The sequence below is a fragment of the Arachis hypogaea genome, chromosome 16 (genome assembly GCF_003086295.3).
Source record: "Arachis hypogaea cultivar Tifrunner chromosome 16, arahy.Tifrunner.gnm2.J5K5, whole genome shotgun sequence".
Lineage (NCBI taxonomy): Eukaryota > Viridiplantae > Streptophyta > Magnoliopsida > Fabales > Fabaceae > Arachis > Arachis hypogaea.
Genome location: NC_092051.1, coordinates 15,482,417 through 15,497,358, shown reverse-complemented (window position 1 = coordinate 15,497,358; position 14,942 = coordinate 15,482,417). Strand labels below are relative to the sequence as shown.

The 14,942-nt window shown below is 38.1% G+C and overlaps 1 non-coding gene and 1 pseudogene across 1 annotated transcript; one reads left to right on the top strand and one right to left on the bottom strand.

Moving 5' to 3' along the window:
- Window positions 1-2,320: 2,320 nt before the first annotated feature.
- LOC112761509 (small nucleolar RNA R71) lies at window positions 2,321-2,427 on the bottom strand. Its single transcript, XR_003181902.1, has one exon. It is a non-coding gene; the product is annotated as a small nucleolar RNA R71 (small nucleolar RNA).
- An 8,018-nt stretch (window positions 2,428-10,445) lies between these two features.
- Window positions 10,446-11,981, top strand: LOC112756741 (cyclin-dependent kinase F-4-like; annotated as a pseudogene).
- The last annotated feature ends 2,961 nt before the right edge of the window (window positions 11,982-14,942 follow it).

Sequence of the window (14,942 nt, the reverse complement as noted above, 5' to 3'; positions counted from 1 at the left end):
TACTTCTTTTTCATCAACTCTGCTAAGGCTGCGCCTAACTTGAGATTTCTCAAGTTAGGCGCAAGAAACAACAACAACACGCAACATTTGCTCTCCTCCAAGTATGGTGCATTGCCTCCTCTTCAGTCCAAGTAAAGCGCCTTCGTGTGGTGAACAGCATGAAGTTGGGCGCAGCTCTTAGCTAAGTTAGGCATGGATCCAGTGAAGCCAAGTGGTCCCCACGTTACAAGGCGCGAATTATTTAATTAATTTTGATTTAAATTTAAATTTTATTTTAAAATAGGAAAAGATATTATTTTAATTTTAGAAAATAGATTTTAAATTAATTAGGATTATATATAAAAAGAAGAAACTTCTCTTCTGGGATTATTCCACCTCATTCTGCACTTTACAGTTTTTACCTGAATCCTAGTTTTCTCTCTGAACCACGAGCAACTAAACCTCCACTGTTAAGGTTAGGAGCTCTGTCTATTGTATGGATTGATACTATTATTTTCTATTTTAATTCATGTACTGATTTATAATTCAAGAATTATTTTCGTTCTTTATCTTATGAATTTGGGTGGAACGGAAGTATGACCCTTTTTCTAATTGAGTTCTTGTATAACTTGGAAAAGCTCTTTAATTGAACAATAGCTTGAAAACATATTCTCCTAAATTTCTAATTATATGGACTTAACGGGATACGTGACATATAATCCTCTTATATTTGGGTAATTAGGATTTTTGTGGTATATAAACTAGAATTAAGCTTCACCCTCTAATTGGAATTAAGTGACCAAGGAATTGGCAGTTGATGAATTTTAGAGGAGACTAAAAAGGTCTAAGAAATTAGGGTTTAGTCACATATAGTTTGCTATGAATTAAATCTTGCATGATTAAAAGAGTTAATAAGAAAAGTCAATCAGAAAAATAGATATCTTTGAAGCCTTAACTGTTTTCTCCATATATTATTCACCTCAATTTACTGCTTGCTTTATTAATATTCTGAATTTACTGTTAATGCTTTTGAACCTTCAAACACAATTTTCTGCTTGTCTAACTAAGTAAATTAATCAACCATTGTTGCTTAGTCCAACAATCCTCGTGGGATCGACCCTCACTCACCTGAGGTATTACTTGGTACGACCCGGTGCACTTGCCGGTTAGTTTGTGGTTAGAATTTTTGCACCAAGTTTTTGGCGCCGTTGTCGGAGATTGACTATGATTAACAACTACTCGTTGTTTAATTCCTTAGATTAGATAATTTTTCGTTTAATTGGTTTTATTTTAGTATTATTAATTTTGTTTTTCATTTTTTCCTTTATTTTTCTTCCTATTCGTTCATCAAGCCCTGTTTCGTTTTATTTTTTTTATTTCGTTAACTTCAGTTGTGATTGTTTCTACCTTCCTTCGTTTTTCTTTTCTTTATTTTAGTTCATTTTTATTTTGTCTTCTTTATTTTCTTTTAATATTTTTATTTTTCTTATTTCATTAGTCTCATTTAAATTTTAAGCGTTGTTATTTTCAAAAAAATATTTAAATAAATAAATAGCACTAATAATTTTCCTTAATTTCTGAAATTAAGTTTGGTGTCACCTAATTAATTTCATTTTAATTTTCTTGTTTATTTTCCCTGTTAATTTTTGAAATTTTTTGTCTAATTTCAGTTATCATTTTCGAATTTTTTTGTTTTATTTATTTAGTATTTCTATTTTATTATTTTACACAGGTTACCTCACTGGGAGTTCTCTACACTCTGACGTAGAGAATCCCATCTTTTCTTGTTTTCTGTCTGTTTATGCGCAGGAACAGAGACAAGGAACATCTCTTAAACTTTGATCCTGAACCTGAAAGAACTTTCAGGCGGCGTTTCCAACAAGCAAGACTTTACAAGGCTGCTGAATCCACTTTGGATCCTAATAATGCTGTTAATGCCAATGTGGCAAATTAGAATAGGAATGAACAACAAAAGAGAGTGCTTGGCTCTTACTCTGCTCCTACTGCAGATCTTTATGGAAAAAGTATTGTGGTGCCTCCTATAGCTGCGAACAACTTTGAGTTGAAGCCACAATTAGTTATCCTGGTGCAACAAAACTGCCAGTATCATGGTCTTTCTCACGAAGACCCAAATCAATTTATTTCTAATTTTCTGCAGATTTGTGATACTGTGAAGACAAATGGAGTAAACCCAGAGGTGTACAAACTCATGCTCTTTCCGTTTTCTCTGAGGGATGGAGCAAAGCTATGGCTAGATTCCCAACCCAAGGAGAGTTTGGATACTTGGGACAAGGTTGTTATTGAGTTTCTTACTAAATTTTTCCCACCAAAGAAGCTGACTAAGCTTAGGGTGGAGGTTCAGACCTTCAGACAGAAGGATGGTGAAACTCTTTATGAAGCTTGGGAGAGATACAAGCTACTGACTAGGCAATGCCCTCCGGACATATTCTCCAAATGGACCCAACTAGATATCTTTTATGAAGGCTTGGGTGAAATGTCTAAGATGTGCTTAGATAATTCTACAGGTGGTTCATTGCACAAGAAGAAGACACCGGAGGAGACTATTGAGCTTATTGAATTGGTTGCTAGCAACCAATATTTATACTCATCTAACAGGAATCCTATGAATTTTGAGGCTCCTCATAAGAGAGGTGTATTGGAAATGGAAGCTGTTGATGCTATTCTTGCTCAAAACAAGCTTATGTCTCAGCAAATAAATTTACTTACTCAGCAGATGGGTGGCATGCAAGTCTCAGCTATCAACACCCAAAATCCACCTCAAAAGGTCTCTTATGACATGACAGGTAATTTTGTACAAAATAGGAATTATGATTATGCTCAATCTTTTTCTGAATAGGTAAATTACATGGGGAGTGGTCCTAGAAACCCCAATAATGATCCATACTCTAAGATATACAATCTTGGGTGGATGGACCAACCTCAGAGATCTCAGAATTTCAACAATAATTCTCAGGGCGGTTTCCAATAGAACAATCATAATAACCGCCAATTTCAGTCTCATCAACAACAACCACCTCAGCAGATAAACTCTCAATCCCAAAAAGATTCTAATTGGGAGATGATGAGGAGTTTTATGCAGGAAACCAGAGCCTCCATTAGAAACTTGGAGGTGCAAATGGGCCAACTGAGCAAGCAAATACCTGAGAGGTCTGAAAGTACAATTCAAAACTTGGAGATTCAGATGGGTCAATTAGCCACAAAAGTTAATGAAATTGATAAGAGGACCATTAATAGCCTTCCTGGTAACACAATTTCAAATCCAAGAGAGGAATATAAGGCTATTACCTTGATAAGTGGACAAGTGGCAAGTATGGAAGCACAAGTTAATAAGGAGCCAGTTGAAAAAGAAGCTACAGAGGAGAAGAAGGAAAAAGTAGAGCACGTCCCTCCAAAGCGTGCGGACAACCCATTCCCAGACTCTCTTGACACTTATCCTACATTGCCAAAGGCTCCTGAGTACAAGCCTAAAATGTCATATCCTCAGAGACTTCAAAAGGAGACCAAGGACAAGCAGTTTTCAAAGTTCTTGGAAGTCTTCAGAAAGTTGCAAATCAATATTCCTTTTGCTGAGGTTTTGGAGCAAATGCCTATCTATGTCAAGTTCATGAAGGATTTGTTGTCAAAGAAGAAGCCTTTAAAGGGAGATGAGACAGTGGTCCTGACTAAAGAATGCAGTGTCGTCATTCAGAATAACTTGCCAAGGAAGATGCCAGATTCAGGGAGCTTCCAAATTCCATGCACCATTGGGAGCACAACCTTTGAGAAAGCATTATGTGATCTGGGAGCAAGCATCAATTTAATGCTTTTGTCTGTGATGAAGAAGTTGCAAATTCAAGAGGCACAACCCACAAGCATAGTATTACAGATGGCAGACAAATCTATGAAGCCTGCATACGGATTAGTGGAGAATATCTTGGTCAAAGTGGGTAAGTTCTTCCTCCCAGCAGATTTTGTGATTCTTGACACAGGAGAGGATGAGAATGCCTCTATAATTCTAGGAAGACCATTCCTAGCCACTGGGAGAGCTCTAATTGATGTAGAAGTGGGTGAATTGGTGCTCAGAGTGCATAATGAGCAAATGGTCTTTCATTTCTTCAAAGATATACATTCAGCAGGTAAAGAAGAGAGGTGCATGCAGACTGAGATTATTGATCCAAACCTTCAAGAACCCCCTGATGATGCACAGCAGAAATTACAGCTTAAACCTCCTTTAGTGACAACCAATGAAATTCCTCCTGACATCAAACCTAAGTTTGGTGTCGGGAATGCATCATCCACCAAGGAGGAGGTCCCCAAAAAGAAGAAAGTACTCAGGAGATGGAGAAACAAAAAGATCCCCACTGAAGGTTTCTCCCCAGAAATGAAGGTGGTGTTGACTATGAATCCAGTATGGACTTATACAATAAACAGAATCCTCTCTCTGGAGCATATTGAGCTAATTTATGGAGACACAGGAAAGAAGTTCAAAGTAAGGGGTGAAGAGCTGAGCCCCTATGATCCTCCTCCTTAGAGGAGCTAACCGTCAAGCTAGTGACGGTAAAGAAGCGCTTGTCGGGAGGCAACCCGATAATTTCGTATCCTTAGTTATTTTTCGTAGTAGTGATTTTCTTATTTATTTGATTTTTATTGAGTTTTTACTGTTTTTCTTTCGTTTTAAGTGTGTTCTGATCATGTAGCTATTTTAGAACAGGAACCGAATATTTCAAAAAAAAAAAAAAACGAGCACACGACGCGCAAGCGTCGCTGACGCGTACGCGTCATACGTGTGTGCGTGAAAAATAAAAAGTGAACAGAGAGTTGAGCAGGAGTGGCGCTGGAACTATGTTTTGCGCACAAACAAACCCACGCGTATGCGTACCCACGCGTGCGCGTCGTTTGCGCTCTTAGCCACCCACGCGTGCGTGTCCCTGACGCGTACGTGTGACCCTGAAAATCGACGTAAATGGGTGTATGGCCAGAGAGTTATGATGGTGTGGGGCTGAAACTGTCTTGGGCGCACAAGCCCCACCACGCGTACGCGTCCCTGACGCGTGCGCGTCGTTTTCCCATCCTGGCCGTCCACGCGTACGCGTCGCATGCGACGCCCAATTACACCACCTCAGCGCCTGATTTCAAATCATCCACCCCTCAATCCTAATTCTCTCTTGTTCTTTTATCCTTTTATTCTTCTTTCATCATACTATTTGTTTTTGTTTTCAGTTCTTCTTTGCTTGAGGACAAGCAAACCTTTAAGTTTGGTGTTGTCGCTTCACTAATGGTTTTTTTGTTTAATTTTATGGTACCAAAGGGAGGCGAATCATCTTCACGAAGGAGCACAGCCTGAAGAATAAAACGGCCACTAGGATAACGGAGGTGGTTGAATTTCTTTCATTCTATATTCCTTCCCGCTCTTACTATGTTATGTTCCGATTTTCTGCTATTTTGCTTTGTTTATTGCATGATCCTTTATTAGTTAGATTCTTAGGTTCTAGTTTAGTTCTGTTATTTTGAAATTTTCTGTTAATTTCTTTAATTCTAAAAGGTGTCTCATGTATTGTCCACTGAGCTTGAAATCAAAAAGAAAGAAGAAAAAGGGGATGTAATACATGAGAAATTGAGTTTATTTTTTTAGAGTAGTTCATTTAATCAAATGTGGTGGTGTTCTCTGTGATCCTGAATGCATGACATGAACAGTGCATATTTAAATTTGAATCAAAGAATGTTGATGTACAAGGAACAGGAATTTAGAGAACTATTATGAATTCTTTGCAATAAGTGAAAGTTTAATCCCTGAAGCAAAAGAAACAGCAAAAAAAAAGAGGATATAAAAGCAAGGTCCAAGGCTCTGAGCATCAATGACTAGAGAGGTCAGACATGATTAAAAGCTCAAAGAGTTGTTTCCCTAGTCATATACTTGTGGTGTTTTTGTGTCAAGTAATCCTTGAGACAAAACAATTAGAGTCGAGACCAAGTGCATTTAGCAGAGTATGCCAAAGGCTTTGAGCACCACTGTCTGGGAGTAGCTGAAAGAAAAATCAGAACTTCAAGAGAGTTCCCCAGTTAAGTTCTTGTGGTGTTTTTGTATCAAGTGAAGCTTGAGACAAAACATTTAAAGTCACGGCTAGGCTCAAGGTGCAAAGCACCAAAGAAAAGAGAATCAAAGGAAAGTTGTTGTGTTCAAGGATTAAACTAAAGTCTAAAAGACTAGATTATCCGGATTCTAATTCCATATGACAGTAACATTCTTCTAATTCAAAGGATAGTGAGATGCCAAACCTATTCAGGATTGCAGTTGTAAACCCTACTTCAATCTCATTCACAAAAGAATATGTTCAAGGGATGTGGCCATGATAATCCCGTCATGATCCCAATGATACTTGCCAATGTAAACCTCCATAGAACTTTGGTAGACCAAGGAAGCTCGGCCGACATATTGTTCATGCCTGCCTTCGACAAGCTCGAGTTGGAAGAAAAGCATCTGAGAGCATACCCTGATACCCTTCTCGGGTTAGAAGACACACTCATCCAACCTCTCAGTTTCATCTTGTTACATACCACTTTTGGGAAAGGTATAAAGTCCAGAACTTTAAGTATAGACTACATTTTGGTTGACGTAGAATCAGCCTACAATGCATAGATAGGTCGAATAACCTTAAACCGACTCGATGTGGTCGTTTCCACTCTTCATATCTGCATGAAAATTTTGACTTCAAAGGAAATTGATACCATAAGAGGAGATTAGAGGTTGGCACGAAAATGTTATAATGAAAACCTGAACCTACGTAGAGGCATTAAGGGAAAAGAAGTCAACACTGTTGAGCTCAGTGGTGTTCGAGTACAAGAAGAACTAAGGCCACAACCTGGTGGAAGAACTAAAGAGGTTTAAATCAGAGATCAGGCCGAAAAAATGACAAGCGTAGGAGCCAACTTGGACAAAGAATTGAAAGCAAATTTCGTTATGCTCTTACAAAAAAAATTTGATTTCTTTGCTTGAAAAGCCTCCGATATACCCGGGACACATCCTGACCTCATGAGTCACAAGCTCGCTGTCTACCCAGGCTTACGACTTGTCCAACAAAAACGGCGAAAGCTCGCCCCTAAGAGAACACAAGTCATTGAAGATCAGATCCAAGCTTTGTTAGAAGTTGGGTTCATAAGGGAAGTAAAATACCCTTTGTAGCTAGCTAATATGGTACTTGTGAAGAAAGAGAACGAAAAATGAAGAATGTGTGTTAATTACACAAATCTCAATCAAGCTTGTCCTAAAGACCCATACCCACTTCCTAGCATTGATGCCTTAGTGATTTAGCTTCGGGCTATAGATATTTGTCTTTTATGGATGCATATTCGGATACAATCAAATTCTGATGTACCAGCTGGACCAAGAGAAAACTTCCTTCATCACCCCGAAAGCAAATTATCGTTATGTGGTGATGTCCTTTGGATCAAAAAATGCTGGAGCCACATATCATCGACTAATGAACACAGTGTTCTAATTCCACCTCGAAAAGTTGATGAAAGTATACGTCGATGACATGATCGTCAAAACAAAAGAAGACACCAATCTCTTGTCCGACTTAGTTGAGGTCTTCAACACAATCAGAAAGCACGTGATGAGACTATATCCCTCAAAGTGCACTTTCGCAGTAGAAGCTGGGAAGTTCTTAGGTTTCATGCTCACTCAAAGGGGTATTGGAGCCAACCTGGATAAATGCAAAGTAATACTTGAGATGAAGAGCCCGACCTACCTCATAGAAATCCAACAATTAAATGGAAGGTTAGCAGTCTTATCCAAATTCTTAGCAGGCACTACAAGAAAAATATCCATTCAGCCACACTTTTTTTAAGCTACATTTGAAAGAATAGGCTACGCTTTTCTCCGTGTTGCCTTTTTATATGAGAAAAGGATACACAATTGTGGTATCATTTAAAAAGTGTAGCCTTAGGTGTTTTAGAAATCACTTATAAAGCGTAGCCATAGGTTAATATCTATAGGTTCACTTTTTGTATCAAAGGGGACGCTTTTAGAGAGTAGCCTATTCATTAAGTTTTGGGTGCGTTTTAAAAGTGATGCCTAATGTATGAGACCAAATCCTAACACTTAGTGAAATTTTTATTCTTCTTTCAATTCTCTCCAAAAGCACACACGCACACAGCACCTTCAATTGGAGGAACCCTCACCTTCGCCAATCCTTTGGCACACAATCCTCACCTTCGCCATTCTCACCTAAGACACTCATCACCTACGACACTCATCACCTTCGCCTTCTCACCGTCGCTGTTGACCGTCGCCACCCAGTCACCACTCACCACATGGCTGCGCCACTCACCAGTCACCAGCTCACCGCTCACAAGCTCACACTCTCATCCTCACTCACACACACACAAAAGAGGGACAAATCAGAAAAGGGGAGAACAGGAAGAAGAAGAGAAGAAGAGAGGAGAGGGGAATGAAGGAGAGGACGACGCCGGCTAGGGCTCTGCCGCGCAGACCATCGTCGTTGCGTGCGCTGACCGTCGCCTCGCATCGCCATCTTGTGCACTCATCGTCGCCGCTCAGCATCATCGTCGCATGTGCTCACTGTCGCTGCTCAGCATCATCGTCGTCGCTCAGCATCGTCATCGCCGCTCACCTGAGAAGGTATGTATCGATTTTCAGTTTGTTCTGTGAAATTTGGGAGGTTTTGGGTTCCAATTTTAGGATTTTTAATTAGGGGTTGTAGCTTCTGGATATGACACTGATAGGAATTGGGGGTTTTACTGCATGAATGGTTTTAGCTTCCTGGTAGCCGAGAAGCATGTAGCGTAGAGCACTCGACTCCTCAACTGATGAAGAGTCCTTGATCAAATTCTTGATCTCCTTCACAACATCCAAGTAATCTGAATCCGATAACCACAATCCATTAGTGGAAATTCTTCAGCTTTATCACAACAACACAAATTTAGCATTTTCTATATTGGGAGAGAATTACACAGAACAGAGGAATCGAGGCAGAGCACCTGAAAAGAAAATAGGAGAAGTGCATGTAGAACGTGTGGTTGAGACAGCATACTTGTGCTCTCCATAGGAGGAAGGGTAAGAGAAGAGAGGATCCTGAATTGGATCTAAAGGGGAAGATCTGAATAAGCATTTGGATTGAGAGAGAATGGTGTAGAGATCCAAAGAAAACTATAAGCATTTTACATTACTTTTTAGACGCAACTACTATAAGTATTGTTAATTGAATGCTCTTTGCATATCTTTCAGTTGTCAAATATGTTGGTAGAAATGACCTTGCTGCTTTAATTGATAGTTCACAGGTAAAGTAGATGTTTTAACTCTCGGAAACAATGTTTCAATTCCATATTTCTGTTTTGAACCCACTCTCTCAAATGTTCATTAAGAACATATATGATGTCCTCTCATGCATAAACCCTTTGAGCTTGAAAGTTGAAATGTGAACAAGCCCATTTAATTATTTACAGTTCACGATATTAGCTTTTGTTAGTTCTGCAAGGAGAGTTTAGCCTTCTGCTTCTCTAGTTATCCTTGTATACAGTATATAAATCAATGTCCCACTTTATATGATTTTTTTTATCATCTCAACGACTAAAACTTAATTAAGTTTAAGTTTTTATTCCTGAGTTTTCTGTATTGAAGGTTTGTAATATATATTATTTTCATTATCAAAGGAAGTGGCTAAGAAGTCCTTGGAAAAAGCTGCAGAGTGTGTGAGATGCCTTGAGGAAGATATGGCAAAGGCTAGGTAAGTTGTTTATTTGTTCTCAGATGCATCATACTGTATTTTATATACTGTTGTGTGCAGTAATTACATTAAAATATGATATGATGACTATAAGAAGCCAATTAACTCGATGCCAATTATAAAAATTTAGGGAAAGAGTCAAGGGTGCCAAGGGTGCGGATGCAATTCTCTCCTTTGAAAAGTTCTGCTGCAATCTCCCCAGATCTCTTCTTCAGGTTCCGGTTTCTATTTGGATTAGACTATGTGCTTTTGTGTCTTAATTGTGATTAGACTATGTGTCTATGTGTCTTGATCAAATTGCTGAGGATTGTTTCCTCCAGATTTAGGTGCTCCAATTGAATATCTATAGTTTCTGTTTGATGATTTGTTGGTTTGTTTGTGAATATTTGAAATTTGGAATGCTCTGGCTGAGTTGATATTGTTGCTGATTTTGAACCTAAACTTTGGCTTTTGTTGTTGCAGTTTCATTTGAATTTCTGGATATATTATAATCAGTTCATATATACAAAATCCACCAATATCATGGTTTTGCAGATTGACGAAGAGCTTCTTCAGGAAGTGGTTAATATGGGATTTGACAGAAATCAATTGGTTGAATCTTTATGCAACAGGATCCAAAATGAGGTCTGTGCCCTTCATTCTCTCCTTTCGTGTCTTCTTGATTGTCTCTTATTATTATCTATATATTTCTGGGTATATTGGGTATCTTTAAACAAACCTGAGAGAAGTCAAGGTGTCTCAGTTTGCCGATCCTTCTGAAACCTTATTTGCCATATGGCTTTTTATTTTCTGTTTATAACTTACTTCAATTTCTCTTGGTTTACAGTCACTAAGAAAAATGAACCACCCAAATATTGTGAAGCTAAAGGAAGTTATTCGAGAAAGTGACATTCTGTACTTTGTTTTTGAGTACATGGTGGGTGGCCAGTTCTTCATTAGATATGGTCTGCATCATCTTGTGCAAAGTTCAGTAATTGATGTTTCAATTTTTTGGGTGATTTAGGAATGCAACCTGTACCAACTTATGAAAGACAGGAGAAGATGTTTTTTGAGGGTGAAGTTAGGAATTGGTGTTTTTAAGTTTTCCAAGGTCTTGCTTATATGCACCAGCGGGGATACTTCCACCGTGATCTGAAGCCTGGTACGTTTATCATTGCATCCGAATCCTTTGTTAAATGTGCTATATGATAAAATAGAGAACATGCTTTTTGAGTATGTTAGCTTTTTTTTTCAAACTTCTCAAGAATTACCTAGCTTTTTCTATCAATTATGAATCATTTAGGTTGACATTTTAATGAAGTTGTTATTGTGCAGCAAATGGAGATTTATACTATGGTCTATTCTGATTAATTTTATCACTTCATTGCAAGTTTTGTTTTGACACAATGTATACTCATTTTTTTGCAGAGAACTTGCTGGTTACCAAGGATATCATAAAAATTGCTGATTTTGGCCTAGCACATGAGATCAGTTCACAACCACCCTACACTGAGTATGTCTCCACACGGTGGTAAGTGCTTTCAACTTTTGTATGTAAATTGTTCAGTTGTGTGTTGTGCAGTATATAAGTTGTACGCTGGCTTCTGTTAGGTATCGTGCTCCTGAAGTGCTACTTCAATCTTATCTGTATAGCTCCAAAGTTGGTAAGTATATGCTTTAAACAGCGATAATGATCAAATTAATACTGTTTGGAGTGATGATAAGTACCATTTTATTTACTGAATTTTCTGTCACTCATTTAGACATGTGGGCAATGGGTGCTATAATGGCTAAACTGTTCTCTCTTCGTCCTCTTTTCCCTGGTGCCAGGTAGTCTGTCTGTCTGTCTGTCTCTCTCTCTCTCTCTCTCTCTCTCTCTCTCTCCCAAATACGATCTTCCGTCGAAGATCTTATGTCGTGTTATCGATGTTAAGTGTCTGGTAATGTTTATCTTTTTTTGGTTCCTTATGTTGTGTTATGTGTTCTTGATTGGTAATGTTTATCTAATAATTCTCAGTCCTGGTTTTTGTGAATCTACTTCAAGTTTCAAATGGCACTTTCAAACATGTGCTACTGACCTACTGTACCAATTTCAATATGATAATGCCTGAATTCAAAAGAAAAAGAAAGAAAATAGAAAACAAGTACTTTAGTAGCACAAAGAGTCAACTTTGAAAGTTTGACACATTGTAATTTAATCTTATATATTGATGGGTAAATTACTTTAATTAGTAAGAATCTATAATCCACAAATGTTTGTGTTTTGGCTGTTGGAATCAGACTATTTCGTGAACAATATTGTATGACAAGAACAATATTGTATGGCAATGACTTCTCAGCTTTCCGAGGCAAAAAAACGAGAGCGGGCCTTTATGAATAGAGGACGCCGGAATCAGTTGCGCTCAATGGGAGAAGCCAAGAATTTGCTTCAATTCTTCAATATATGTTCAATTCAGTCGCAGATGTTAGGTGCTCTATTTGACATCAATTTGTTTTTTTCTCTTCTATCAGAAGATTAATAACTTTTATTAGAAGATACTTATGTAGAATACAATATTTTGGTTTTTTATAGTTTATTAGTAGTAAATTCTAAGTGGTCTAATGTATATTTTGATATGGGTATGTTTAATTTAGTGTGAGATGTATGAATACTTATTTATGGTCATCCCAATATTTTTAGTTCATTATAAATATATTTTGTTAAAGGATAATTTTTATTATTTAAAGAATATTGTATGGTATTATTATGTATTTATTTTTATTTTATAATTTTTGACTAATTTAATTAAAAAAATAGGATTATATATATAATCATATTACTAAATATTAGGTTTTAGAAAAAAAATTATTAGAATATATATATATATATAGAAAAAAAACAATGAGGGACCTAAGGCTACACTTATATACAGTAGCCATAGTATACAAAAAAAAAGAGGGACCTAAGGCTACGCTTATAAAAAGTAGCTATGGTATACAATGTGGCTACGCTTTATAAGTGATGCAGTAGCGTTGAAAAGCGTAGCCTATTCTGAAAGAATGAAAGCTGAAAAGCGTAGCCTTTGGTCCTGGACAGCATCACTTGAAAAGCGTAGCCTATTCTCAAACGCCAAAAGCATAGCCCTTGGTGCAGAAAAGCGTAGCCTTTGATAATAGGCAACGGCCGAATAGGAATCACCCCAAAAAGCATAACCGTAGTCCAAAAAGCGTAGCCGTAGCCTAAGGCATCATTTTTTTTTCATTTTTGGCTACACTTTTCAAGTGTACCTGAATGGGTGTTTTTCTTGTAGTGAGGGTCAGCTCTGAAGTCTCTACCCCTGTTTTCATTACTCAAGAAAGGATGCCAATTTGAATGGACTCAGAAATGTGAGCAAGCTTTTCAAGACTTCAAAAACTTCCTAAGTCAGCCACCGATCGTCACCCGACCTGTTTAAGGGGAAAAGCTCATACTATACCGGTGCGCAGAAATTGTGATTACACTTTGATTATGTAAAATTTATTGCTTTTTCTTTCCCTGGTGATGGCGCCAAAAACATGATGCCAATACCATGGTTCACAACTTCGCACAACTAACCAGCAAGTGCACTGGGTCGTCCAAGTAATACCTTACGTGAGTAAGGGTCGAATCCCACGGAGATTGTTGGTATGAAGCAAGCTATGGTCACCTTGTAAATCTCAGTCAGGCGGATATCAAATGGTAATGGGGTTTTCGAAATTAAATAATAAAAGAGGGATAGAAATACTTATGTAAATCATTGGTGAGAATTTCAGATAAGCGCATAGAGATGCTTTCGTTCCTCTGAACCTCTACTTTCCTGCTGTCTTCATCCAATCAGTCTTACTCCTTTCCATGGCTGGCTTTATGTAATGCATCACCATTGTCAATGGCTACTTTCGGTCTTCTCTCGGGAAAATGATCCAAATGCTCTGTCACGGCACGACTAATCGTCTGGAGGCATCACCTTTGTCAATGGTTACATCCTATCCTCTCAGCGAAAATGGTCAACGCACCCTGTCACGGCACGGCTATTCATCTGTCGGTTCTCGATCATGCTGGAATAGGATTTACTATCCTTTTGCGTCTGTCACTAACGCCCAGCACTCACGAGTTTGAAGCTCGTCACAGTCATTCAATCATTGAATCCTACTCGGAATACCACAGACAAGGTTTAGACTTTCCGGATTCTCTTGAATGCCGCCATCATTCTAGCTTACACCACGAAGATTCTGATTAAGAGATCTAAGAGATACTCATTCAATCTAATGTAGAACGGAAGTGGTTGTCAGGCACGCATTCATAGAGAATGATGATGATTGTCACGTTCATCACATTCAGGTTGAAGTGTGAATGAATATCTTAGAAGTGAAATAAGATGAATTGAATAGGAAACAGTAGTACTTTGCATTAATCTTTGAGGAACAGCAGAGCTCCACACCTTAATCTATGGAGTGTAGAAACTCTACCGTTGAAAATACATAAGTGACAATGGAGTTCATTGGTCTCGGCCCCTGAGGGGAACCGGAGTAACCAAGGCTACTAATACAATGATAAAAAGTTCTATTTATAATAAACTAGTCACTAGGGTTTACAGAAGTAAGTAATTGATGCATAAATCCACTTCTGGGGCCCACTTGGTGTGTGCTTGGGCTGAGCTTGAAGTCTACACGTGGAGAGGTCATTCTTGGAGTTGAACGCCAGCTTTTGTGCTAGTTTGGGCGTTGAACTCCACTTTGCAACTTGTTTCTGGCGCTGGACGCCAGAATTGGGCAGAGAGCTGGCGTTGAACGCCAGTTTGCATCATCTAAACTTGGGCAAAGTATGGACTATTATATATTTCTGGAAATCCCTGGATGTCTAATTTCCAAATCAATTGGAAGCGCGCCATTTTGAGTTCTGTAGCTCCAGAAAATCCATTTTGAGTGCAGGGAGGTCAGAATCCAACAGCATCAGCAGTCCTTCTTCAACCTCTGAATCTGAGTTTTGCTCAAGTCCCTCAATTTCAACCAGAAAATACCTGAAATCATAGAAAAACATACAAACTCATAGTAAAGTCCAGAAATGTGAATTTAACATAAAAACTAATGAAAACATCCCTAAAAGTAACTAGATTCTACTAAAAACATACTAAAAACAATGCCATAAAGCGTATAAATTATCCGCTCATCACAACACCAAACTTAAATTGTTGCTTGTCCCTAAGCAACTAAAAATCAAATAGGATAAAAAGAAGAGAATAT